This window comes from Mixophyes fleayi, chromosome 4 (genome assembly GCF_038048845.1).
Source record: "Mixophyes fleayi isolate aMixFle1 chromosome 4, aMixFle1.hap1, whole genome shotgun sequence".
In the NCBI taxonomy this organism is placed as follows: domain Eukaryota; kingdom Metazoa; phylum Chordata; class Amphibia; order Anura; family Limnodynastidae; genus Mixophyes; species Mixophyes fleayi.
This window is the reverse complement of record NC_134405.1, coordinates 206,345,761-206,368,400: the sequence shown is the minus strand read 5'-3', so window position 1 is coordinate 206,368,400 and position 22,640 is coordinate 206,345,761.

Sequence of the window (22,640 nt, the reverse complement as noted above, 5' to 3'; positions counted from 1 at the left end):
TGTACATCAATGCTGTTATAATACCTATATCACTGTTATATCTAAATTTATTACATATACTTCCATAATTTATTTATTTTTTAACATTTATTTATGTAGTTCCAGCATACTCCACAGCGCTTTACAACTGGGATATAAAATGTAAGTATAATTGTAAAAAAATAAATCTAATCATCAATGCTTGTATGATTTTATAGGGGGATAAGGAATGTCAGAGACCATAACATAGCTGCCCAGAGCAGTGATTACTGTAACTTAGGCACTACACAGTTTATTTCCCCAGTGCAGCTTGAGCTCATTGTCGTCATACCTATAAGCCCTTCATAAGCTTAACCTGTTTGCATAGAAGGTAAGCTATAGACTTCTCTGTAAAAGTAAATGTCAGAGAATACTATGGTGCAGAGGTAAACAGTAGGTCCTCTCTTGATATTAAACTAACAAGGCAAACAACGTTAGAGAGGCATGACGTAGTGTGTACATAGTTTTAGGAAATGCAAGCGTCAAAGACAGTACCAAAAAAAAGTGCTGTCGTTCCAAACACTATATATTGTGAAAAGGAAAGACACCATAGACAGGTATCATAAGTAATAAATAAAGTAGACTCTTTTAATCAGGGAACACTTGTCCAAATATTATATAGTAATTGCATACAATTATATCCAGATTTAATGGAAAACATTTCTAGGACCTTTATTCTTTTCTATGTGAAAATCAAGACCCGATTCTTTGAAATTGGGTACTAATATTTAAAATAACAAAAATAATAATCACTCACTATACAATTACAGTGTGAAAAAGTTGAATATGTATTTCAATATTGCATACTCTAGTACTTGAATGAAAAATAACAGTAATAACAGCAATTTTCATTTATTTGATCCGATTAAGTTTTAATATTCCTTAAACTTTCCCTGTGATGCCTAAAATGTAAAAATAAAACTATTTTTAAAATTAGTACTGGGTGGACTCAACAGATTGAGCTAAAATAAAGAAAATGACTTGCCTGCAGTGCAGCATCTTATTTATCTGCTAGGCTCCCTTAAGCCTTCAATGATTCAGTGCTGCTCTGCTGTATCAACAACACTGGTGTCTGTCTGAAATAGGCATCTGGAATCTATATTCAGGAGATGAGCTTTGAAGGCTTTGTGGACCCTGGCAGTTTGAGAAACCGATGCACCCCTGGTTCGTTGCGAAGCAGTTTTATTTTTGCAAATTAACATTGTTGCTGCCAGTTCCCCCCTTGCACTCCTTACACTACTGTTCCCTCCTTCCCTCTTTCCACCAGCCACTTTTGGTGTTTTGGGTTCTGATTAGCTTGAGGTTTTGGGTTCTGATTTGTTTTGCCAAAACACCCCACAAAAGGTTTTGGTTCTGATTTTGGGTTTTGGGTTCTGATTTTTTTTTTAAAAAAAAGCATAAAAGTGCTAAAATCCATATTTCGTTTTTTTTTCTCACTCCTACACTATTATTAACCTCAATAACATTCATTTCCACTAATTTCCAGTCTATTGTGAACACCTCACACCTCACAATATTGTTTTTAGTCCAAAAGGTTGCACCGAGGTAGCTGGATGTCTAAGCTAAGCGACACAAGTGGGCAGCACAAACACGTGGCCCATCGTAGGTGGCTGTGTAGGCTTGAATGGGCTTTTGCTGCTCCTCCATCCTCTGCATCATATAGAGGGTGGAGTTTAAGCGCGTCACTACCTCTTGTTTTAGTTGATGGCAGGGCAGGTTCATGCTTTTTTGATGTAGCAGGAACAGTGAACGTAGTTTAATATCTGATACTATTATTTCTGCATTGCAGGAACAGTGAACGTACTTTAATATCTGATACTAATATTTCTTCACTGCAGGAACAGTGAACGTAGTTTAATATCTAATACTAATATTTCTGGACTGCCTATTGAAGTTGAATCTAGACGGGATTTGGTACCGGGGACACAATACCTCCATCAACCGTCTAAATCCCACTCCACTGATGGCGGACACCGGACGCACGTCTAACACCAACATAGCTGTTACAGCCGCAGTTATCCGCTTTGCAATAGGGTGACTACTGTTGTACTTTGTGCTCATGGCAAATGACTGTTGGACGGTTAACTGTTTGGTGAAAGACGTAGCGTTCTTGCAACTTCCCCTCTGGGAAGATGACCGACTACCAGCAGCAACAGCAGCAGCGGCAGTAGTAGGCGTACCGCTGCAGGATTCCTCGGATGAATCCTGGATTGAAGAGGTCTCAGTCTGGCTGGTGACATGGCCTGCAGGACTAAATCTGATGAAGATCGTGGAGGAAGTTGACGAGGAGGGTGTTGGTGGTGTGTATCCAACAGGACCAAGGGATTTAGGTGTCCCTGTACCGATGACGGTCCTAGCCCCAGTTCCTGAACTAACCACTGAACTATGAAGGTTATTCAGGTGACGTATAAGGGAGGATGTCCCTAGGTGGCCGAGATCCTTACCCCTGCTTATTTGAGCTTTACATAAGCTACATATGGCCATACATTTGTTGTCCGGATTGGGATAAAAATAACTCCAGACAGAAGAGGTGCATTTTTTGGTCTTCTGACCAGGCATGACGATGGGCTTTTTCATCCCCTGGACAACAACTGTTTCCCCCCCTGGTGCCTCATTTAAGATAACCACATCAGCATCCTCCTCGTCAAGTTCCTCTTCAGCGCCAGCTACATCAATATCCTCCTCCCGGTGTACAACATTCACACCTTCATTAGCCAAATCTGTAACTGGACTGTGGGTGATCCTTCCAGCATATGCAGAGGGTGTGCTGCAAATGGTGGAAGGAGCCACCTCTTCCCGTACAGTGATGGGAAGGTCAGGCTTCGCAACCACCAACACCCTTGGACTCGCCTTGGGGATTTGTGATGACATCTCTCAAGAAGGCAGAGTTGTTTGCTGTGTTGTTGATGACAGCTTAAGTCTCTTAAATTTTTTAGAGGGGTGGGGAGGAAGAGGGCTTAGATCCTTGGGTGAAGCTGAACCACTAGTCATGAACACGGGCCAGGGCCTAAGCCGTTCCTTGCCACTCCGTGTCGTAAATGGCATATTGGCAAGTTTACGTTTCTCCTCAGATGATTTGAATTTTCTTTTTTTACTAATTGTAGTGAACTTTGGCTTTTTGGATTTTACAGGCCCTCTACTAGGAGATTGGGCATCGCCCTTGGCAGACGACATTGATGGCATTTCATCGTCTATGTCATGACTAGTGGCAGCAGCTTCAGCATTAGGAGGAAGTGGGTCTTGATCTTTCCCTACTTTATCCTCCAAATTTTTGTACTCCATTATATGCAGCACAAGATAGCGTACCCCTAAACCACACACACTTTGGGACTGCAGAAACAGTGAACGTAGTAATATAGATTGCAGTTCCTATTTTTTGGGACTGCAGAAACAGTGAACGTAGTAATATAGATTGCAGTTCCTATTCTTTGGGACTGCAGAAACAGTGATTGTAGTAATATAGATTGCAGTTCCTATTTTTTGGGACTGCAGAAACAGTGAACGTTGTAATATAGATTGCAGTTCCTATTTTTTGGGACTGCAGAAACAGTGAACGTTGTAATATAGATTGCAGTTCCTATTTTTTGGGACTGCAGAAACAATGAACGTTGTAATATAGATTGCAGTTCCTATTTTTTGTGACTGCAGAAACAGTGAACGTTGTAATATAGATTGCGGTTCCTATTTTTTGGGACTGCAGAAACAGTGAACGTAGTAATATAGATTGCAGTTCCTATTTTTTGGGACTGCAGAAACAGTGATCGTAGTAATATAGAATGCAGTTCCTATTTTTTGGGACTGCTGAAACAGTGAACGTAGTAATATAGATTGCAGTACCTATTCTTTGGGACTGCTGAAACAGTGAACGTAGGTAAATTTAGCAGTACTAATAATTCTGGACTGCAAGAACAGTGAACGTAGGTATTGCAGTACTAATATTTCAGGACTGCAATAATATATTGCTCTAGAATTTTTTTAGACTTTTTAAATTATTTTTTAATATTTTTTTTTCCATTTTTTTGTATAATTTGTTTTTTGTTTTTTTTTTAGTTTTTTTAGGAGTTTTTAATAATTATCAAATTACTATGGACTTAGCACAACAAAGCACAGGACTAAAGCACCACTGGACTCAGCAGGGCAGACACTGGCCAAAGCACCACTGGACTCAGCAGGACAGAGCACAGGACAAAAGCACCACTGGACTCAGCAAGGACAGAGCACTGGAAACAAACATAAAGCACCACTGGACTCAGCAAGGACAGAGCACTGGACACGAGCATAAAGCACCACTGGACTGATCACGCAGGAGCACCACTACCCTACAACCTCCCTCTTCCCTGATGTCAGGCGAAATGAAGATGGCGGCCGCAAGCTGAGAATTTATGACATCCGAGTCTCGCGAGATCCGACGCGAGACTTGGATGTCATAGCCTCGTTTCGGATCTTTTTGCCGGGCGGAAGTACCCGAACAGTGCTCGGATCCCGTCGGATCCGCACTGTTCGGGTGGGCTCGGATTAGCGAAATCCAAGCCCGCTCATCCTTAGACTATACTGTTGATAGTATTTAATTTATTTATTTACATTTACGTATAAAGAACCTCCATACTCTATGGCACTTTACAAGTGGTAGTAAACACAATAATAACAGTAATAAAACAAAACTTTGTATTAACAGGCAAAGATGTGAGGGGTCCTTGCTCGCAAGCTTACAATATATAGGAAAATAGGAGTTTTTACATTAGGTTAAGTGCCATTTATTGTATATTGGACCAGCCAGATTGCAATGGCAAAAGTGCTTAGGGGAGCTTTAGGATCACAGGGTTGTTTGTGTAAAGACAGAGAATAGAGGGTAATCAGGTAGAATAGCCAAGGGAGGTTACAAGGGTGGTTTGGAAATTTTATAAGCTTGTCTGAAGAGGTTGTGTTTTCAGTAAACACTTGAATGATTGGAGGCTAGAGGAAAGTCTTGTATGAGGGAGGGAATGCCACAGAATTGTATCAACTCAAAAAAGTCCTGAAATCAGGAATGAGAGTTGGTGATGAGTGAGATTAAGAGATGCAGATCACAGGCAGAACACATAGGTCAAGTTGGGGAAGAAGTTAATGTTGTGTTGTCAAAATAAATAGAGATATCAGGTAGGCAGCTTTAGTTGACTGGTTGGAAAATAATTAGGTTATTTCTTGAAAGACTGAGATTGAGGTGGTGAGGACACATCCATGGTGAAATGGCAGAAAGACCATCAGAATTGTGGGCCAGCACTGATGGTGAGGGCAGATAATTTGGGTAGCATCCACATAGATATTATATTAAAATTTAAAAGAGTTTAAAAGGTTTTAAATAGGTATAGATAATAGTGTTATAGTTAGAGAAGAGCTGAGAGCCTAAGACTGCACCTTGTGGTACTCCAACTGATAGAAGAAGCAGGACGAATGTGGATCAAGAAAAATGGCAAATGAAAGAACAATTTGATAAGTAGGATGAGAACCAAAATACACTGGATAGAATGCAGCATTTGTCTGTGAAATGAATGTTCAACCGTGTCACAAGTAGCAGTGAGGTCCAGGAAAATTAGAACTGGGTAATGTCTTACAGAATTAGCTGTGATAAAGTCATTGACCACTTTTGTCAGTGAAGTCATAGTGTGGAATGTTGGAATCAATCCTAACTGAAGAGGATCCTATACTTTGTGTGAGGAAAGGCAGTATGTGAAGAGAATATAGGCAAGTCCCTCAAGAAGCTTGGAGGGACATGAGAGTTAAGAGATGGGATAGCAATATGAGAAAGAGTATGGGTCAGATTTATTTTTTTCAGAATAGGAGTAATAACCACATGCTGAAATAAAGATGGAAAGTCAGGCCCCAGCAGTGCTACAAGTGCTGGCATCCTCTGGCAGCAATGGGTGTGCAGGCCTAGGGAAACCCAAATTAAGAGGCCACCCACCCCCCTTTTCTTAAAAAAAATGTATTTTAATGCTTAACTTTATTAAAAATTACAAATAAATACTATTTACATATACTGATGTACTGGATTATTGGAGATTTCAAATTAGAAGAGCTTTTCTAGCCTTTTTTTTAGCTGGAAATGCAGCAATTGGGAAAACTCGCCACAATTAATATTGACCATCACCAGCTCATGGTTGAGCGATGATAGCTTTTTACATTCTTCAACACACTGAACGTTCACCAGAAGAAGCATAAGTTGACAAACTGAGGGCAATGCGCAAAGAAACTGTGATGTTTGGATTGGAAACCCCAGAAAGGCCTAGTTCTAGGATTTCTGTAAGAAGTTTCTTTGGCTTGTTTTCCAACTTAAAGTTTCAACTATAAACTCACTTCAGGGAAATTAGTGTGTTTCAGCTGCGAAGCACAGATCTTCAATACTCATTTTGTTGAACTCCCAAAGTTACTTATTACTTCCAATGAAGTAAATAGACGATGAAGACCAGACAGAATGGAGTCTACACATAGAAAACGTTGACCCTACATTGATTTTTGGCATCAGATTGAGTAGGTAAGTAGCGACTGGTGGAGAACTAGGTTTGATTCTCAATGTTTTTGCTACAATTTTGGACTTAATGAGAATTTCATCCCATTTATCGCGCATCTGTTCAATGTCTTTGCTAATACATTTGATGTTGTCCAGGTCAACGTCCAAAGTAGCATTGCGCACTTCAATAAAAAGGGTAGTTTGGTTAATTATTGTAAGTAGTTTTATCCACAAAGATGACAAATTCAAATTTTGACAAGTACTTGTTAATGGACTGAATTTCTGACCCAGGTTTTGCAGTGAGATTGAATTTTCAATAATTGATAAAGTCGTTCCCATAGAATGCAAATGATGTTCAACTCTTTTTTACAGAATCAATGCATGCAGACCCTCTAGTTGTGGATATATTAAGCAGTAATGCAGAGAGATGCTCTTTCAGAATTTCCCACCTTTCTGTAAAGAAGATATTGTACATTTCTTCCAAAGTAAGTAATTGCCTCCTTACAGGATTCCTCGCAGTCAACACTCACAAGGTTTAGTGTGTGGTTTCCACAGCTGGAGAAAATACAGTATGAGTTCCTAGTCCAATTTCCTAATTATAAACAACCTATTCCTTTGTGAAGATGCAAATCACTCACCCCGGCAAATCTCATGGACAAGTGATGACCTCATGTTTCTTTGTGGATGCGTCATGCACAGAGAGGGAAAAAAGTGCATGCGCCGCTGTGCACTATGTGAATTTACATGCCAATATGTTTAGGCGCTAGATTATATTTATATTTATAGAACTTTTATTACATGGCAAATTAGAAAATGGATAAATATAAAACACAAAAAAAATAAGTCAGAAAATGTTTAGGCCCCCTGAAAGTCGGAGGCCCGGGGAAATTCCCCCCCCCCCTCTGGTAAGGCCTGTGGGTGTGCTTGCTGTTAGTTCTACAAGCACCAGCATAACCAAACAATTTTGTTACGGCTCACACCCCCAGGCATCAACTCCTAGAACCGCTTCAGAGGTCTTCGCCTATAGGAACCGATTTTCCCGTAGAGCTAGATGCGCTCACAGGTACTCTGATGCCCCCAGGTCTTGTACTCTAGTAGTAGGAGCTGATACCTGAGAACGTAGCGCAGGTGTTCACACAGAGGTGGAGTGAAGATCCAGGCAAGGGATATTTGGTGGCTGGCGATCACCAGCGTCCAGGTCCAGGCAGAGGTCTAAAGATCACAGGCAGTACGGCAGTGTTCAAGTCCAGGCAAAGGGTACAGGGTCACAAGAAAATCAGCAGCATCAAATACAAGCAGGGGAGTCGAGGTCACAGGCAATCAATCAGAGTCAGAATCCAGGCAACAGAAGAGAGTATATATCAATACAGCAACAAAGCAGCACAGCAGGAAAGTTTGCAGGAAAAGGGACTATAACCGGCAGGAGAGGAAAACTGATGGGCAGAGGGAAGAGTACTTAACCACCTGGCTAATCCCTAATTTTGCGCACGTGCCCGGCTGCCCTGGATGCTGGGATGCAGCGCTATACAGAAAGAGCATCCCAACCGTTGCCTTGGCAATGACTGGGACGAGCCGGAATTGACGTCCCAGTCGTCATGACGACGGCCAGGACGCTGGGCCACGGAGGAGAGAGAGTCGCGGTGGTGCCGGGAGCCGCCACGGCTCGTGACAGTACCCCCCCTTGAGGAGGGGTCAAGGAACCCCGACAAGCCGGTTTACCGGGAAATTTATAAGTAACCTATCAGAATGTGGATTCCTTTGTGGTACCCAGGACCGCTCTTCAGGGCCGTACCCCTTATAATGAGCAAGAAAATTAGTTTGGCCCTGAACTTTCTTTGAGTCCAAGATTTTTTCAGCCTCAAATTCTTGACGTCCATCGATAGATAAAGGCTGAGGTTTAGAAGGCCGTAGGTGTCTGAACTTTTTGTAGGAAATAACGGGTTTCAACAGGGAGCAGTGGAACGTGTTGGGAGTTTTTAATGATTCTGGAAGCTTCAGTTTGAAAGACACTGGGTTGATTTGTTTCAAGATGGGAAAAGGTCCAAAAAACTTGGGACCTAGCTTTCTTGCACAGTTGGCGGAGTTTGATACTCCGGGTAGACAACCATACGAAATCTCCAACCTTAAAGGAACAGGCAGAATGGTGAAGGTCAGCAAAGACTTTGGACTTAAAAGAGGCTCGGAGTAAGGACTGATGTACCAACTTCCAGATTTTCCTAAGCAGGGTGGCTGTAGACCTAGGTTCAAATGATTTATCGGCAGACAATGAGTTGGCTCTGGGATAATACTCAAGATTTCAGTAGAAAGGAGAGTGCTGGGATGAAGAATAATATGCAATGTTGTAGGAGGAGAGAGAGTCACGGTGGTCGTGACAAGTTTAGGCATGCCTGGACTTCATGTCACCAAAAAACAAATTACTATTAATTACATACTTTTAACTATTTAAAGTTTATTACTGTCATACTTCAATGCTGGCAGCTGAAAATGACAGCTATGGAGTCCGGAATATGATGAAAACATATAGTATTTATTGAGCAGATATGAACAAGGTAATGCAGGAAATGGTACCAACCGAGAATTGCAGACACAGAGCAATAGATGCTGGGTCAAGCTGAAAAGCAGGTAACAACGAGAAATACAGCAGATACAGGTGAACTGGCAGAGTGAAGAGAAACCAGGTACAGAGATGTCAGGAACAGCAACATAACAGTGACCAGCACAGGTAACTGGGAGAGGCACACATAAATAGAAGACAATCAGGTGGGAATGATTAGCTTAGTGCAACAAGTTAACCCCTGGCAGTGAAAAAGAGACAAGGCACAATACTAGCACATCTGGTGGATTAGAGGTACTGCAGGAAACAATAGTAGCAAGTCTAATATAGTCCAAAGACAGGAGCTGCCAAGAGAAACAGCATGCTGAGGCAACTGCAGTAGGAGCGCAGGCAGATCCTGATAATTACCCAAATTCACAGTCGCAGGGTTGTTTTCTGCTAGGGGAGGGCCTGTATTTTTTGTAGGCCTAATTCACCTAGGGAATTCAGCCTTGTGCTGAACAGGTTAGGGCTAGTTGTCATTATGACAGGAGGATGCTATGCTGCATATTTCCCTGTAATAGTGTCACCAGTCCAGCCTGCCATAGCCTAGAGCTGGTAGGTGATTTTTCAGGGGGACTCTACACTGTTTGTCCCCTGGATTTTGCTGCCACAAGACTTTGCTTTGATTGCTGGTGTGTTGGCAACATTTTGTGGGGGGAAAGAACACTATTTTCTTATTTATTTATTTATTTAACATTATTTTATAACACTGTACAGGTCTGTGGTGATGATCAGCAGCTGCAGCACAGATAGTTGCACCAGCCCTCAAGCACCAGCAACATATATGCCTTCTACAAGTGTATCCTCATGTTTCTGCAGGTCTGCATCTGTCAAGATTCTGTACTTGGGCTAGATTTGCATGTCCCTTTCCTCCTTCATTCTAACGCTCCAAGTGGAAGGAGGTGCAATTGTCAGATGCAAGCCACTCTGCAGTCCCACATACTTGTGCATTCTCATTGTGAGCAGGCAGAGTTTAATTTTGCACAATTTACACAGCATAAACCGATATAAGGTCAACTGAGCTTTAGACACTCTATCCACTATTTTGAACAACTTAGCGGTGCAAATGAGTACTGTCGAAGTTTGTTGTATGTTAAGTGTTTCCATTAACTATATACAAGAGCTTTGCATGCCCTGGTGAAAATTAAACATTTGAACTTTTCCATGTTCAGCTGTATATAGGAATAAAATTAAAGATAGTAATTGTTTTCTAGCAATTGTCTCAACAAAGGTCTGAAGGTTGACAGCAGATATACTGGTGGCAACATAATAACCTGTCACATATGAGTCTTACTGTACTTATTACAACGCAGCTACGCCTATTTTCCCTGTGCAGTGTGAGATACATTGGAATACTCTCAATGTATATAAGAATATGTTTCAAATTCCAAGACAAAGTATGAAAGGCAGTCTCATTAAGACAGAGATGCTGCACGACAGCATGGTAATAGCATGGAATCTTATTAACAGGAGCCGTAACGCATAAGACGTCAAGCTCGAAGGTGGCAGGCATCTGCTGACGATAGCAACGGTAAAGATAAAAACTGTCAGTCAGTGTTCATACTTTCCAGAGCTGTGGCCCACTCAAATGCTTCAGGTGATCTAAGCAGAAGGAATTGCTATAAATGAAATGGGAGAAAGCAAAAAAAAGAAATAAATTCCCAGAATTCTTTGCAATATTCTCCATGTTGCTATGACAGAGAAAGGGACTTGAAAGAAACTACATGAGTGAAAATATAATTCTGGACTGAAACTAAAAGAATGTTGTTAATTAATATACAACGGGAAAAAAGGCTTACAAGAGAAAATCACGTACTAATTATTTGCGTAATAGTAACTTACAATTGTATTGACATTTTAGCAATGTACCTATCCTGAAAATACATAATAGTGCAATGTGCAAATAGAGATCGGAGTACATGTAAGTATAATGATGATATAATTATAGAATATTATCACAGCAAAAATCCTACTGTTGAGACAAACCCCTTCCTTCTATTTTAAAATGCATCACAGGTACAAACCAAAACAAAAGGGGTAGAAATAGAAAAGAAAAACAATGTTGAAAGATAAATAAAGACCTAAAAGCGATTTAAAAACAGGATGTGAGTCATCCAATCACAGCTTTACGTGCCGAGATGGAAGCTATTAATCATAGAAAGAAGGGAATCTATGGTGGGTAATTGTATTATATTGTATATACAGCACTTTGTTTATTGAACAAGATGTATCACAGAAATCATGCACATTATTCCACCGCTAACTCTCAGCAATGTCCCCCGTTAATTATTGGTGGCAACTAAAAGTATATCCACGATATCTGCTGCGATGCAACGTTCATAAATGTAAGTATACTTAAATTTGCGGTGGATTCACGGTAAGGGTACTTTTGGACCATTGTATTGCTTTATAAATAGGCCCCTAATAGAGTCCCAGCACTATGGTTTGCTGCCATTACAATGAAACCTGACAAGTGCTTCTACTACTATCTGCAGTTTTCACCAGGATTAGCAATATCAATGTATAGCCAACCTGATTTAACAGCAGTGCTTCTGCACAGAAACTTGATGCAACACAACCAAACTGGTTACCACTGCAGCATGACACCAGTCCCAGGAGTGGGTTAGCCACAAATGGATCACCATTTCTAGTTAATAAGAATAAACACAACACTTTACTTTTGGTGGATACAATTACAAGCGAGAAATTACCCAAGGGTTAGAGGTTGATTATTGTGTATGATTTTCAATAAACAATGTATTGTATATACAAGATTTACATACTATAAATTCCCCTTTTTCTATAATTAGTAACTTCCATCTCCCCATACCAAGTTGTGATTTGATATCGTTGTGATCAATTATACAGAGATACACAACCTGTTTTTAATTTGCATTATTTAATGCAAGTCAATAAAATTGTCTTATATTATTTAGCTTACAAAATTTTCTTTCTTTTCTATTTCCTCTCCTTTGTTTAGATTTGTAGCTACTACCCCAATATTGCCCAGGATAAAAATAATAACTGATTATTTGAAAACAAGCAAAAGGGCAGCAGAATAAATGGGAATTACATGGGTGATCCAAATTGGCAACCAGTGCCCCATTCGAAGCCCAGATTCTGTCCACCTTTGTGACAAAGTAAAGCCAATCTAATCACCTGCTGGTATTCAAATAAAGAATACTATAATCACATTATAATGTCGTTTTGGCTGATTAAATGCAATAATTTACAGTTCCTTCGAGTGTGTTTTTAATATCTCTGTTTGCAACAATGCTGCATTAAACAATGTGTAGTCCAGGCAAGCAAAACCGATTATTTGGTTACACATTTCTTATAACAAATTGATTTCCATGCTAAAACACCTGCAAATGGAGCATCCGCTCTGCTTGAATGAGCTGATATTTTATTTTCACATGGATTCTTAGCTGCTCTTCCTTTATGTCACTCTAATCCTTGAAAACCCATATAACAGCCATGACAGGAACTATGTGTTAGTTTACTGTAAAACTGACACAACTGGTAGGTTTTTGTTTTATTTATTTTTTGCTTTATTGATTCATCTTTATTTTAAGCAATAAATTCAAAGGAATATTTAGTCTCTTACGAGTGATCCCTGAGTCTTGGCTTTGACATTCAACTTCTCATTCCAAGCAAACTGGAAACCTGTTTGGATTGTAGTTGAAACTAAATCCCAAACAAGTTTTCAGCTGAACTTGTACCACCCAGAATAACAAAATCCATCTTCTGTAGAATGCCTAATTAACTTCTTGTAAAAAAAATTATGTTTTTAAGCTTATTAAGGCTGGTATTGTGGCAGTTACCTGCCAGCAATACTATGAATAAAATTATGCAAGTTTGAACCGCATGTGAAGACATACATAAACACTGTGGGCCTGATTAATTACGGCATGCAAAACTAATGTAAGTTGCGTTTTTTTTCAAATCCACATAATACAGGCATATGCATGTCCGTATTCAACTACAAGCTGATTTAAAAAAATGCCCCTTGTTGAATATGGGTCTAGGTGGGATCTGTTCTGACAGACACAATACACTGCAGGATTAGTCCGATACATATGTGGCCTAGTGGTTAGCACTTCTGCCTCACAGCACTGGGGTCATGAGTTCGATTCCTGACCATGGCCTTATCTGTGTGGAGTTTGTATGTTCTCCCTGTGTTTGCGTGGGTTTTCTCCGGGCGTTCCGGTTTCCTCCCACACTCCAAAAAACATACTGCTAGGTTAATTGGCTGCTATCAAAAATTGACCCTATTATTATTATTATTATTATCGTTTATTTGTTAGGCGCCACAAGGTTTCCGCAGCGCCGAACATGGTACAAACAGTAGACTATACAGGGTAAAACAGTACAGGACAATAAACACAAAGTACCAGTACTTCAGAAACTCCAAGCAGGCAGATACAGTAGAGACGGAGCAGAAGAACAGGTATGGAGACAGGAGGGAAGAGGGCCCTGCTCATTCAAGCTTACATCCTAAGGGAGGGTAAACAAAGTCAGGCACAAAAGGGAGCCAGTGAAGCAACGGGGAGAGAGGAAAGGAGCCAGGGGAGAAACAGAAGGGTGAGTGGTTAAGTGGATGGTTGGTAGGCCTTAAGGAACAGGTGAGTTTTAAGTGCCCGCTTGAAGGAGCACAGATTGGGTGAGAGACGAATGGAGCGAGGGAGGTCGTTCCAGTGAAGGGGTGCAGCACGGGAGAAGTCTTGGATTCTAGAGTGGGAAGAGGTGATCAGAGTGTCTCTAGACCCTAGTCTCTGTCTGTCTGTCTCCCTGTCTGTCTATCTCCCTCTTTGTCTGTCTGTGAGTGTGTGTTTATATTAGGGAATTTAGACTGTAAGCTCCAATGGGACAGAGACTGATGTGAATGAGTTCTCTGTACAGCGCTGCAAAATTAGTGGCGCTATATAAATAAATGATGATGATGATGATAAAGTCCCAAAAGAACTCACAGAAAGAAAAAGTATTCAATTATTGTCACCTTATTATTGATGTAGTCAGTAATGAAAAAAACATTTTTTGGAAAAAAAAAAAATGCATACTTATAAAGTTGTTCCTGATTGCAAACACATGTTCTAGTATACACATGCTACTGTCACCCCTAGTAATCAGCAATTATACCCGACGTGCAACTTGTGTGAGTAATGCGACAGAAAAATTGAGATGACACACACTTACTGTACATTGACTACATGCATACTCCCATTCCCCTCCACATTCCACCCTTGAAGTCATAGGTTGTAGTAAGGGTTCTTTGTGCTTGAAGTTGAATTGCATGTTGCTGCGTTTTCTAGAGTATTATCCGGTTCTGGAAATGCGTGGAACTATTTTATGCCAAATATCGACATGTACATTCCTTAATGAATCAGGCCCCGTGTGTATGTAAATGCATCCAGACACATATGGTATGGTATTTTTGCCATTCATTTCAATAACCCATTCACTTAAGTGGGATTTTCAGAGCATAAACATACCATTGAAATTAATGGATTATTGAAATGTATGCCATATTCTCTGCTGTAGTATAATTATGTAATTTTTTTTATAAATTCAACCCCCAAAAATCCATTACCAGCACTCACACTACACAACCTGGGCTGATTCCCACTAAACCAAGGAATCGAGTGTGAGCATAAAAAGTGACTCCCTCTCAAAGATTATCAGCCCCACACTGAAAGTATTGGGCTTGTTTGAACATCAGTGGGCTGTGGGTACTGAGGTGATGAAAAAAATCAGAATCCCTGGAGTGCAATTTTGCCAAATCTTATGTTCTTTTAATCTAATGGGAAATGCCTTTTATTTTTAATCATCATTGTTTATTTGTATGGCACCACAAACCTCAGCAGTGGCAGACAAGCAGAATGACAAATCATAGAAAATATAAAGCATACATAAACAAAAGATAAAGTACATACTAGATTAATGAACAATTTGCTATCATGATACAAATGCCCTTAATTGTGAGAGCTTACAATGTAGAAGGAGGAGGCAATGTTGTGACCATAGGAGCTATTGAAGCTCAGAGTGGAGATAGAACTGAAGCTGAACTAGTATGAGGTGGGAAAAGGATAGGCTATAGGGAAGAGCTGGATTTTGAGATGGTGCTTGAAATATTAAAGATGAAAGTTTGGTCAGGTGGGGTAGGGAATTCCATAAATGGGGAGCAGCACAGGAGAAGCCTTTGGTGGCTGGATTGAGAGGTATTAAACAAGAGGAGTCGAGGACCAGGTCAGAGGCAGAATTAACAAGGCAAGAACAAGTGTATCTCATAGCGAGGTCAGATATGTATGAGGAGAAGAGGTTGGTAAGCTGCTTAAAGGTGAGGGTGAGTAGTTATAACTGAATTGTGGAGCCTGTGTAAATTTCCAGAGTAACACAGCAGATGTGAAGTGGTGTGAGATGAAAATCACAGCATTTAGGGTAGATTGTAAAGACAGGTGAGGGAATAGTAAGATAACAGAATGCTACAGAAATCACAGTAGGCATTAATTAGAGAATGGATAAGGTTTTGGTAGCATCCAGAGGGACAAAGGTGCATATTCTGACAATGTTTCAAAGGAGGCAGTGACATAAAAGTGTTAAGAACTAGATGTTTGGAGTAAAGCTGAAGGTGGAGTTGAATATGACACTAAGGCGGTGGGTATGGGGAAATGAGGTAAGTGTGATGTAGTCACCTGCAAGGCCGCCAAGAGGAATTTCAGCCCCTGGTATAGCAACTTCTTGAGGCCTACTCTATGGCTGGTGAAGGGGGTGTGACCACACCATGTTAGTGGCTCCCCCAACTACATAGACAGACCTGGCCCCCCGGTACATTGCACCTGCTCACCCACCACTGGTCACATGTGAGGCAGGCTAGAAGGGGGGGGGTGTAACGACACAAAGAGAAGGGAAGATGATGAGCTCTGTTTTGGACAAGTTGAGCTTTAGGTTTTGGGACATCAAAGTAGAGATGGCAGAGAGTCAGTTGAACACTCAGGATAAAAAAGAAGGAAAGAGGTCATGGGAAGAAAGGTGTATTTAGATGTCATCTGCATAGAGGGGGTAATGGAGGCATAAGGAACATATTAATTCGCCAGGAATAAAGAGAGAACAGCAGAGGGCTAATGAGAGAGTGTTGAAGCTCTTCAACCAATAGACAGCATGGAGGGAAGGATCTGTCAGAATGGAGCATTTAGAGAGGAAGTCAACCATAAGAAAACCATCCAACAAAGGCCAAGGAAGTGAAGGGTGTTTAAGTGAAGAGAGTTGTCATCTGTATTTAAAATGGCAATGTCAAGGAGGATGAATAAGAAGAAGTGAACCTTGATTTAGCCAGTAATTGTTGGTCACATTAAGTGAGGGCAGTCTGGGTGGAATGTAGAGGGCAGGAGCCTGGTTGCTGGAAAACAAGGAAGAAGTCAGTGAAGAGAAAGTGTGTCAGTCAGTTGTGCACAAACTGCTCAACTAGTTTGGGAACAAATGGTAGAAGAGAAATGGGATAAGAGTTGGAGAGAAAAGTAGGATTGAGCGATAGTTTCTTGAGGATAGGAAAGATGAGCACTTATTTGCAGATAAAAGGGGAAGTGACAGTGAAGAAGGACAGGCTGAGAGGCACGAGGAAGAAAGAAGTGTGAATACATTATCCTCAGTAATAGAAGAAACAGAACTGAGCATGGAAATAGGAGCACAGTAGAAGGTGGGTGTGATGTGCTTGATTTTTTGAGAGATTTCTTGATGAATGGAGTCAATTTTGCCTTTGAAGTAGGTGGCAAAATTGTGAGCAGTGAGGAAAGAAATCGGATAGGGCTGGGCAGAGAAGTCAGTTGAAAGTGGCAAAAACACAATGAGGATTTGTCACCTAGTTGTATATTAGGGACTTAAACATTTAGCATTTAACTGAGATTTTCTTCATTGGTTCACAGTGGTGCAGGAGCACTTTTGCAGGTGGCAGGTCTACTTGAAATGCCAGATTTGGCGTTTGGATGCTCAGAGACAATGTGTGGTGGCTGGAGCTGCCTTGACAAATTCTGCACAGAACGTAGTGTTGTAAAAAGGGACTCCAGCATAATTGTAGTGCAGTGTATAAATAGAAAAGAGAAGTGGTTCAAGCAATGCAGAGAAGTGAAAAAGTCAGGCAGCAAAGTTGTCAAGGAATTTGGAGGGACGATAAGTAAGGTGGAGCAAAGGGAAGAGATAGATAGTATGCACTTCAGAGGAGAGGAGGGTTCTTGGGAATGACACTGAAGTTGCAGCCAGGGAAAGTAAGAAGTTTACTCCACCACCTTGTTGGTTGCCAGGTAGAGGAGTATAGGTGGAAGTGAGTTCCAGGGACTCTCTGCTTTGACCACACATAAGAGATTAACTAAATGTCAATTGATATGGGGAAAAACAATTACCAGTATTGTGCAACTACATTGATGTTTGTGGACTAGTTCCATAACTCATTCATTTCAACACAGTTCCTATTTTCTATAGTGTACATCTCCTTTAAAATTAATAGGCTATAGGAAAGAGTGGGCAATAGAAATCAATGGAAAAAGTACAGCACAACCATGGTTAACACATCACTTGTGTAAACCACAAGTTAGTATGTACGCAATGTAGTCCCATAGAGATTAGGGGCCTCCTTCAAGTTAATTTACATGCTTTGAATGCACTGAAATGGAATAAGCACCATCCAAATAAATAGGCAGGTGGAAGCAAGAGTAAACACAAATGTGTTTGGAAGCACTGAATACTAACGGTTTTATCTTAACACTTGGTCACATGCTTTACATTTGTGTTAAAAATGCAAATCAGACACAGCATTTAAACACCAGTAGGTAACTGACCTCACAAGTGTACAGCTCTACAGAATATTGCCAAGTCCTAACATCAATTGACAGTAACATAATAATATCCTTGCAGGGCATCTCACACCAAAAAAACAGTCTTTACTTGCACCACTCCTAAACTTCCGTAGTTCTCATGGTAACTTTATTCCTGAATATACTTGAACTACTGAGGACATTCAAATATATTTCCTTTGTCTTGGAAAATTTGGAACTCTAGTACATTTTTTTGACTGAAGGTCATTACCGGGGATAATTGTGTCCATGGCACCTGAGCTGTCTGTAGGGTAGAAAATACAGAAACTACCGCTAAGCAAAATTTGTAGCCCCATTTGGCAGCTTGAAGGATATATATTTCTCTATTGAATAAATTAGCCTGACACAAGCTACCTGTCATCAATAACACCAGCAGCTACTAGTGATAATAAATCTATTTTTTGCGGCACTGTAACAAGTGACAAGCTATTGAGGCTGAGGGTGAAAGGATGCAATTATAATAGCTGTAGGTTCTAACAATAAAACCATCAGACTTTTATGCATACAAAATAGATAACAACTATAGGGTTCATGTAGAGTTGGACACATTTGCACCCTGAATGTAAGCAGGAAAAGACACATGCATGAAAAAGCTCCTTTGCTTGCATATGCTCAGTCGGACACATCTCAAAATGCATCGAGCTGTGCATCACTACTATATACGCCGGGTTTACATCAGGAGTATTAGGTCTGTACACTTACATCTTATAATAGCTTAGGAATAGCATAGAGATGCTGTAAAAATGTATATTGACAATTTTAGTAGTAGATGCTAAAATTGCATTATCCTATTTGTACATAATGAAGCTCACGATCCTTCCCCTGAGGCTCCCAGCACTGTTCTCCCAATCTGAATTATTCTCTTCTTACCAGACACTCACTCTGCAGGAAGGGGCTGGTGATAAAGTGTGGAGCTATTGGCATGTGTGGTCTTACCTTTGTATCTTTGACGAAGTGCCACCACCTGAATCTTTACTGTTACTTGAAGAATGCAGAAAGAATTCTCCTACCAGGGGTCGACCAGGGAGACCCCTTGTACCTATTATCAAGCTTACTTATAGAACCAAACGCACAGGCAACACTTTATAAAAACCACCACTGCACATTTATTAAAGGAATGATAAGGATAATGGTGGATTGGTAGTAAACTGACAAAAGACAATTGTAAATATGTTGTAAATAGTTTGTAAATAATACAGATTGCAAATAATAATAAAAATGGCAATCACAACAACTGAATGGGATTATTGGTTTCATGGTTCTCTATCTCAAACAAAATGGCACCTCTCAAAAATCCTGGCAGTCCAATCTACAGGCAAATCATAAATATCTAATTATAGTCGTAACTAAACAAGTTCAATACAATCTTATCTAAGCAATGATAATAGTTGGTACTGTTGGTGCACTTAATAATCAGTAAGCTGGGTTACATATTGTGGAACTCGAATAATTGCGTGTAGTCGTTTCAATTAATAACCATCGATTTAATTTAACTATGTGAAAATATGCAAATAGCACGCTACAGCGTGGAAGTGCGTATTTAGCAATGACACATGCGAACACTTCTGCATACACTTACACTCACACATTCACTTGTGAATAATTAACCTTAATAAAGTTCCAACACACAGTCTTTTATAATCGAGTGTAATAGATTTAATAGTTTAATACAATAATGTTAAAACTACTTTGTTGATATCTAAGGTTCAGGATATAGGAATCATATCATGTTTAGTGTCATTCTAACCCACTTTTCACCATCAGATATCCGCTACTATTGGCTAAACGGTCGCATCTTGTGTATGCAAGTTATGGATGATAGAGGAATAATGATAAGAATGATATTGTGTGTATAATGCAAATAGACCAGTTAAACCAGCTTTTTCGAGAGAAGACACGTATGCAGCTGTTGGAGAGTTGACCCCACCTTTGGAGCGCATTGTTTGAACCGACCTATGACCTGCATTATACTGGACTGACCTGAAGCCTGAATCTATGGAAACATGCCAAGACATCACTACTGGGTTTTTTTTATGCATTACAAACTATATATAAACCAGGCTCTGGGACCACTATACAGTCTACTTGATCACAGACTTCAGGATTGAATGACTGTATCCTGGATCCAGAGCACTTGGGTATGTATCGGCTGTACTTTATTTATTGAATTGTTATTTGTTGCATCTGGCTATTAAATCTCTTTGTGCATTGGAACTACACAAATCGCAGTGGACAATTTTCATTGATAGCGACTAGACGAACATAAAAATATGCTGGAATTGTAAAGTAAATGTGACTTCTAAATGTCCATTTTGTTACTCTTAACCAAGATTAATACCTTGATTTGAGCACAGTCTCTAATGAATGTCGATCAATATATATATATATATATATATATATATATATATATATATATATATATATATATATATATATTTATATCAGAGCAGCTCACTGACCACAGTGAAGTGGTTTTGGTTTTGAATCTGGATTAACTTCATGTTTTGTTTTTGGCAAATCCACCCTCGTGTGTTTTGGTTTTGGCTTTGGATCTGTATTTTTTTTTAAAAATTGCTAAAATATGCTAAAATCACATAATTTTGCACTTGTTTTGATCCTACATTATTATTAACCTCACTAACACTAATTTAAAGTCATTTGCAGTCAATTTTGACCAGCTCACAGGTTACAATATTATTTTCATACACTTTTAAATAAAGATTGCAGCACTTCTTGCCAGTGATAAAATAATTGCACACATAGGAGGTGGATTTTTGGTCTTATGCCCAGGCATGACAATGGTCTTTTTCTTTACACAAATCCAACAGTTGTCTAGCCATTTGTAGCATTTGTAAAGCCACACTCAGTAGAGGTAGGGACCTTAACCATAAAGGATCCTCATCCATGTTACAGCATTTGAAGCGAGATCATGGAAAGCTGTTGGGAAAATCAGAGACTTATGTTAAAAAAAGAAGCAACAATCAGTCCAGCATCATCTACCTCCCTTCTCTCATTTAGATCCCAGCACCTGCAAACTAAACCCCCAACACCTTCATCATCAATATCCTCACAAGTGATGGGAGTTAGTCCTGAATCCAAGTTGCTAAGGCTAGATGACTCCTCCACTAACCATGATTCCTCTGAAGAATTATTGAGCGCTAGTCCCGCTGCTGCTGCTGCTGCTGTTGGGGGTGAATCTTCAACCCAGAAGAATACTAATAGTAGTTTACATTAATTGACTGTTAAACAATCCTTTGCTAGAGGAAGAAAGTAAGAAAGCTGTCACCCAGTCGCAAAGTGGATCACAGACACCATGGGGACTATGCTAGTGTTACATCTGCATCCAATATCCACTATTAATGCAGCTGGTTTTAGACAGTAACTTGAGGTCATCTGTCCCTATTACCAAATTCTATCACGACGCCATTTTACTAGAAAACCTATTCCTCACCTCTACTAGAAAGTTCACAAAAATGTAATTATTGGGCTACAAAATGCCATTCTACCCACTGTACACATAACCACAGATATGGGGACAAGCAGTACTGGGCAAACTAAAGATTATATGACTGTGACAGCTCACTGGGTTGGTGATTCGCCTTCACCAGAAGGAACAGCAGCAGCATATACCCAAGTATGTCACATTTTTCAGAAGTAGGCTATTCTGTGTTTCAGCGGCTTCACTAAGAGGCATAACGCTGACAATTTGGTACAAAGGGATGTCAATGCAACATGGCTAATGCTGCTCTCCTGAAGATATGTGATTTCTGAAAACGCAACCAATATTGTTAGAGCATTACAATGGGTGGAATTCCATCTCATTTCCTGTTTTGCTCACACAATCAACTTAGTGTTACAGAACTTGTAAAAAATTACAATGACATGCAGGAGAAGCTGTCTGTGTCCTGAAAAATTTAGGGTCATTTTTGGGATTCTGCAACAGCATGTAGGAGAATGTAGCAGCTGCAAGAAGACTAGAATTTGAGGGGAAATGTACTTTAGTGCAGCGAAGTAGTCACCTGTGAAGAGAGTGCAGACACGGTTAGTTTGAGTCAAGTGATTGCCTTAATTATACTTTTTGAGAAGCAGCTAGAGAAATTGAAGGATGAAATTAAACTAAGCAAATCTGCTAACTATATTGTAATTGTAGATCTAGGACTTAATTCGCTTCGCCAGGATACAAGAGCTATCAACATCTTGTTTCCTCCATCAGTTTCTCTGGCAACTGCTTCTCTGAAAAAACTTAGCTTTCCCAAGACACCCAGTGGTGATGCAGATGAGTCAGCACAACATTTTGACATTTGCTCTGCTCTAAAAGAATTGCCCAAAAATCGTGACAGCTCTGCCATAAAATGAACTACAAATTCCATGAGCAAGGCCATTATCTGCAATTACATCAAAGTACAAAGACTTCTGTGATAGTGAATTCCAGCAGGGATGAATTAGTATTGTTTGAGGAAGATGTACACAATGATGAGGGTGAATATGATGACAGTGTAGATTGCAGGTGCTTAAATCTAGCTAAGAGAAGGGAGCTATCTGATACTGGTATGCCTGGTAATATTTTGGGTAGAATGGTATCTTGGCAATTTTATGTTTTTCTACGGTAAACTTTCACCTTTTTTAGAGAGGTTTTATTTTCTTTATAAAGGTACAAGCTTTTTATTTACATTTT